Below are 6999 nucleotides of genomic sequence, written 5' to 3'. Positions count from 1 at the left end.
GCCTGTGAGTGGTGGGTTTGTGGATGGGGGCGGGGTTGTCTAAGGATCAGAGAGCCGAAGGCAACTACATATGCGTGGCGGTTCCATGGTGTAATGGTTAGCACTCTGGACTCTGAATCCAGCGATCCGAGTTCAAATCTCGGTGGAACCTGCATTGGTGCTTTTTTTTTTCCTTAACAACTTTTTTGTTCACTAAGTAATTGAACAACTATGACATATATTAACATGGAGATGTAAAATTTAATCCTTGCCTATGAAGAACTCACAAATTTCCCACTGCATTTGAGGTACTATCTGCTACCTGGCGGGGGTTGTCTTAATGAGCCTCTTCACTACCTTTTTTTTTTTAACCCTGGCCCCTCAAACTTTAATTCAGAAGCTTCAATGAAACTTGAAAATTCCTTTTGCTGGAATTTTCTACCTCCAGCTTCATGCACGGGTAGGCGCTTGTCACTCACTCCTCTCCGGAAATCTCTCAGTCTATCTCGTTTTCATTTAGAGTACTTCGCCCACCCTCCTCATCAAGATTCATCAAGAACTTGAGTCCTATTTGTAGGCCTCTAATCTAAGTCCGTTTACATAAGTATTTCATTTAATATGCCGAGCAAAGGATGGCAATTTCCATTTTAGCGGAAATTTGGATACTAAGACTCAAGTGATTTGCCAGATATCATGCCGCAGGGCCTCCCTGTATTTGAAGAGAATTTTGTAATTCCAGAAAAGCCTTTATCCAATTATTGTCACACCTCCTACCTCCTATATGCAAACTCTCGATTTAGACTTGTGGGCAAGTGTGCCTAGAACAAGCAGAAGAATACCACCTGCCAATGATGTCCACTTCCCAATTCCCAGAGACTGAATAGGTTAGGTTACATGGCAAAGGGGAATTGAGGTTACAGATGAAATTAAGGTTGCTAATCAGCTGACATTAAATTAGGGATATTATCCTGGATTATTTGGGTGACCCCAGTGTTGTCGTAAGAGTACTTAAAAGTGGAAAAAGGGCTGGGCACGGTGGCTCACGCCTTAATCCCAGCACTTTGGGAGGCCGAGGTGGGTGGATCACCTGAGGTCAACAGTTCAAGACCAGCCTGGCCAACAAGGTGAAACCCCGTCGCTACTAAAAATACAAAAAGTTAGCCGGGCGTGGTGGTGGGCGCCTGTAGTCCCAGCTACTCTGGAGGCTTAGGCACGAGAATCGTTTGAACCCGGGAAGCAGAGGTCGCAGTGAGCTGATTAACAGCTGAGTCAATGGGCTGGGAAAGGCAGGCCCACCCTTAACCTGGGTGGGCACCATCTAATCAGCTGCCAGCGAATATAAAGCAGACAGAAAAATATGAAAAGGCTAGACTGGCTTAGCTTCCCAGCCTACATCTTTCTCCCGTGCTGGATGTTTCCTGCCCTCGAATGTTGGACTATAAGTTCTTCATCTTTGAGACTCAAACTGGCTTCCTTGCCTCTCAGCTTGCAGAAGGCCTATTGTGGGACCTTGTGATTGTGCGAGTTAATACTACTTAATAAACTCCCATTTATATATATATATGTCTATCCTATTCATTCTGTTCCTCTAGAGAACCTGGACTAATACAGTTGGTAAGAAAATAAAAAGGAACTGTCTAGTAAAAAGCCTGGAATTATAAATTTAGAAATGCCTAGCCTTAGACTGTGGGAGAAGCAAGACCTGAAATATATCTCACCCTCCACATCTGGGGAGGTAACCTTACATGTTTGTTAAAAACAAAGTGAGGACTGATAAGGCTGTGTTTAAACTTCAGCTCAGTCATTCACTAAAGCTGTGTCAATTTCAATAATTTATCTAATCCTGCTGAATCCCAGTTTCTTATCTGCAAAATGGGGACAAACAGGAAGAAGGAATTAAGTAACATATGTATAGCTGTTAACAGTGTGCATGGAACATAATAAATATTTATGAATGCATTGACTTTTTTCTTTTTCCTTTTTTTTTTTTTTTTTTTGAGTCAGGGTCTTGCCGCGTCACCCAGGTTGGAGTGCAGTAGTGCGATGTCGGCTCACGGCAACCTCCGTATCCTGGGCTCAAGCAATTCTCCCACCTCCACCTCCCAAGCAGCTGGGACTACAGGTGTGCACCATCGCACCTGGCTAATTTTTGTATTATTTGTAGAGAGGGGGTTTCGCCATCTTTGCCCAGGCTGGTCTTGAACTCTTGAGCCCAAGCGATGCTCCCATCTCAGCCTCCAAAAGTGCTAAGATTACAGGAAAGAGCCACTGTGCCTGGCCAAATGCAGTGATTTTCAACAGGGGTCAATCTTGTGTCCAGAGACATTTGATAACATCTGGAGACATTTTTAGTGTCACTACTTGGGGGTGCTACTGGTATCTAGTAGGGACCAGGGATGCTGCTAAATGTTCTACAACACACAGGATAGCACTCCCAACAAAAAGAATTATCTGGCCCAAAATGTCAGTAGTTACCAAAGTTGAGAACCATGAGTTATTATTGTAAGAAATAGCCAGATGCCAGGCCAGAGCCTATGATGGGAAAGGGGCAGGATGCCATGATCCTCACCTCCCTGTCCTAGCTCATTTGAAGAAAGTGAACCTCATTCCCTAGGTCTCAGGAAGAATCCCCAGGGACAGACTTTCCTCCCTTCCATATCCCATAAAGCAGAGCCTGGGGGCCACTGGCCTGACCCAAAAAGCTTCCGTAGTGGTTTCCATTTGTTAAATAAACATGTCATTGTTATATTTCTTTCTTTCTTTTTTTTTTTTTTTTTCTTTTTTTGGAGATGGAGTCTCTCTTTGTCACCAGGCTGGAGTGCAGTGGTGCGATCTCGGCTCACTGCAACCTCTGCCTCCCAAGTTCAACTGATTCTCCTGCCTCAGCCTCCTGAGTTGCTGGCATTACAGGCATGCACCACCACACCCGGATAATTTTTGTATTTTTGTAGAGACAGGGTTTCACCATGTTGGCCAGGCTGATCTCAAACTCCTAACCTCAAGTGATCCACCTGCCTCAGCCTCCCAAAGTGCTGGGATTACAGGCATGAGCCACCACGCCCAGCCTCAGTGTTCTATTTCTTAAAGGATTTTTACAGGGTTGTTCCCTTTATAACTGTGTTAAACTCTATATACCAGTTTTATGCGCTTTTGTAATAATATTAGGTTTACCTCACAATACAATTTTCAGATGGGGCATCGTAGCTTGTGCCTGGGAGGCCAAGGTAGGAGTATCGCTTGAGGCCAGGAGTTCAAGACCAGCCTGGGCAACCTAGCGAGACCCCCCCCCATCTCTCCAAAAAATGGAGAAATTAGCCAGAATGATGGCACCTATGTCCCTGTAGTCCCAGCTACTCAGGAGGCTGAGGTGGGAGAATCACTTGAGCCGAGGAGTTCAAGGTTACAGTGAGCCATGATTATACCACTACACTCCAACCTGGGCAACAGAGCAAGACCCTGTCTCTAAAAAAAACAAAAATGTTTTTGAGAGAGAAAAGTTGATGGACTTTATGAAGTGAAATTTGGCCCAGCATGGTGGCTCCTATCTGTAATCCTAACAGTTTGGGAGGCCAAGGCAGGCAGATTGCCTAAGCTCAGGAGTTTGAGACCAGCCTGGGCAACATGGCAAAATCCCACCTCTACTAAAAATAAGAAAAAATAGTCAGGTATGGTGGCATTCACCTGTAGTCTCAGCTACTTCGGAGGCTGAGATAGGAGAATAGCCTGAGCCCAGGGAATTCGAGGCTGCAGTAAGCCGTGATTGCATGACTGCACTCCAACCTGGGCAACAGAGCGAGACCCGGTCTCCAGTAAAATAAAAATAAGTAAAAAATTTAAAAAGAGGTGAAATTTGTCTTTTGTATTGTTTATCTTTTCTATTATATAGAATATATTCGAATATATATTATACTATATATATATAAGATGTATACTATATACATGTACGCTATACATGTATATAGTAATCCCACTAACTGAGCCCAGTAACTGGGCCCAGTAACTGAGCCCAGCTGACACTTTCAGGGATAATGGATATGTTCATTATCTTTATTGTGCTAATGGTTTCACAGGTGTATACATATCTCAAAACTCGTCAAATTTCACATTTTAAACAGGTATGCTGTATTGTTTTCTGGAAAGACAGCAAGATCAAGGAAGATATACATGTATACTATATACATATATTAGAATTTATGTAATACTCTATTATATATTAGAATATATATACTGTATTATACTGTATTATATATTAGAATATATACTATATTATATATTAGAACATATACTGTGTTATATACAGTATATAGTATATTATGAGGTGACAAATTGTACATATGATCAGGGAAATTCTCATCTTTGATTAGCTGGGTTTTTGTTTGTTTAAGACAGTCCTGCTCTGTCGCCCAGGCTGGAGTGCAGTGGCACGATCTTGGCTCACTGCAACCTCCGCCTCCCATGTTCAAGCAATTCTCCTGCCTCAGCCTCCCGAGTAACTGGAATTACAGGCACATGTCACCACGCCCAGCAGTAGAGACGGGGTTTCGCCGTGTTGACCAGGCTGGTCTCGAACTCCTGACCTCAAGTGATCCACCCACCTCGGCCTCTTAAAGTACTGGGATTACAGGCATGAGCCACCGCTCCTGGCCTGATTATTTGTTTATAGTAACTAAAGTATCAGCTAGCCTTAAAGAAAAAAGTGATAAATATATATGTTTACAAATAAAGATATGTATTAGGCCAGTGTGGTGGCTTAAGCCTGCAATCCCAGCACATTAGGAGGCCAAAGCAAGAGGATCACTTGAGGCCAGGGGTTCGAGACCGCTGGCCAACATGGCAAAACCCCATCCCTACTAAAAATACAAAAATTAGCTGGTGTGGTGGCGCATGCCTGTGATCCCAGCTACTCAGGTGGCTGAGGCAGGAGAAGTGCTTGAACACGGGAGGCAGAGGTTGCAGTACAATATCATGCCACTGCACTCCAGCCTGGGTGACAGAGCGAGACCATCTCAAAAAAAGAAAAGAGGTAGTGGTGATGGTTGCACAGCATTGCAGATTACCTAATGTCACTGAGTTATACACTTAAATGGCTAAAATGGTAAATTTTATTATGTATATTTTACCACAAAGAAAATAAAACTAAAAGGAACATAAATCTCAGATTTTGTCATAATAAAGACAAAAAACAGAAGGTTAGGATGAAGGGGCTGATAGTGGTGCAAGACTGGGACGGGCTCCTGTGAGGTCCTTAGTCTTCACAAGATCCCTGTCTCTCTGGGGCTATTTGCCTCTTTCCTAACAGTCTCCCAGAATTCCTGTGGCCTGGCTGGCTTTCAAGACCAAAATCAGCTTGTTCACCCTTGGCCACACCCAGCCCAGAAAAGACACCTCCATTGGCCTCTGAAATCCCACCACTAGAGAGTCATTTCTTTAGCTGTGTACTGACTGCCAGCTCTTCCCCTTTCCCCACACCCCCACCATGTGCCTCTGTATATGGCTGTGTGTTTACTACTGCCTCCCAGAGGAGTGAACTGGCCTTGGCTCTGTGGGACTCCATCAGGTTCCTGCACTCTCCCATGTGGATAAGAACCATGCTCGCTCAAAGGAGGAGAAAAAAACTAGTAGAGTCTCATTTTTGTTTCTCAATCATTTATTTAGAAAATACTAGACCTTTTGGTAATGTAAAAACAAAAATACCACAATACTAAATTGTCAGGTGAGCAAAAAGAAGATAAAGATGATACTTCTTAGGCCCGGTGCGGTGGCTCACACCTGTAATCCCAACACTTTGGGAGGCCAAGGCAGGAGGATCACCTGAGGTCAGGAGTTCAAGACCAGCCTGGTCAACATGGGTAAACCCCATCTCTACTAAAAATACAACAATTAGCAGGTATAGTGGTGGCCGCCTGTAATCCTAGCTACTCGGGAGGCTGAGGCAGAAGAATTGCTTGAACCCGAGCAGTGGAGGTTGCAGTGAGCCAAGATTGCGCCAGTGCTTACTCCAGCCTTGGCAACAGAGTGAGATTCCTCAAAAAAAAAAAAAAAAAAAAAAAAAGATAAAGATGACACTTCTAGATGTGGAGCCAAGGCTTGAACAGAGGAATAATTACTGTGCAACCTCATCGATCCACCCCTAGGTATTTACCCAAAAGAAATGAAAGTATATATCCATGCAAAAAGTTGTACACAAATGTTCATAGCACCCTTTAAAAAAATTTTTTTTTTCTTTTTGAGACAGTATCATTCTGTCACCCAGGCTGGAGTGCAGTGGTACAATCTCAGCTCACTGAAGCCTCTGCCTCCTGTGTTCAAGCGATTCTCGGATAGCAGTCTTATTTGCAATAGAAAAAGCTGGAAGTAGCCCAAATGTCCATGGACAGGTGAATGGGGAAGCAAATTTTGGTAAATCCACACAATGGACTATTATTCATCAACAAAAACTAATCAACTACTCATAAACATAACAATGTGAATGAATCTGAAAATAATCATGCTGAGTGAAAGAAGCCAGACGGGAAAAAAGAGTACATATTGGATTATTTCATTTATATAAAGTCTACAGAATGCAGACTGACTTATGGTGACAGAAAGTGGAAAGCAGATAGGTAGTTGTCTGGGGACAGAGTAGAAAAAGACAGGAAGGATTAAAAGGTATGAAGACTTTTTGGAGACAGGGTCTGGGTTTGTTGCCCAGGCTGGAGTCAGTGGCAAGATCACGGTTCATTGCAGCCTCGACCTCTCAGTCTCAAGTGATCCTCCCCCACTCCAGCCTCCTAAGTATCTGGGACTACAGGCGCATGCCACCCCACGCAGATAATTATTTGTAATGTTTGTAGAGACGGGGGTCTCCTTATATTGCTGACGCTTGTCTCAAACTCCTGGGCTCAAGCGATCTGCCCGCCTCAGCCTCCCTGTGCTGGGATTACAGGTGTGAGCCACTGAGCCCAGCTGACACTTCTAGGGATAATGGATATGTTCATTATCTTTATTGTGCTAATGGTTTCACAGGTGTATACATATTGC

General features: G+C 43.7%; 1 non-coding gene across 1 annotated transcript; it reads left to right on the top strand.

The window, feature by feature from the left end:
• Nucleotides 1-79: 79 nt before the first annotated feature.
• On the top strand, nt 80-151 carry TRNAQ-CUG (transfer RNA glutamine (anticodon CUG)). The gene has a single exon. It is a non-coding gene; the product is annotated as a tRNA-Gln (tRNA).
• Nucleotides 152-6999: the final 6848 nt, after the last annotated feature.

Source organism: Macaca mulatta, chromosome 7 (genome assembly GCF_049350105.2).
Source record: "Macaca mulatta isolate MMU2019108-1 chromosome 7, T2T-MMU8v2.0, whole genome shotgun sequence".
Classification (NCBI taxonomy): Eukaryota; Metazoa; Chordata; class Mammalia; order Primates; family Cercopithecidae; genus Macaca; species Macaca mulatta.
Note: the sequence above shows the minus strand (reverse complement) of the source record. Positions and strands in the feature narration are given on the sequence as shown.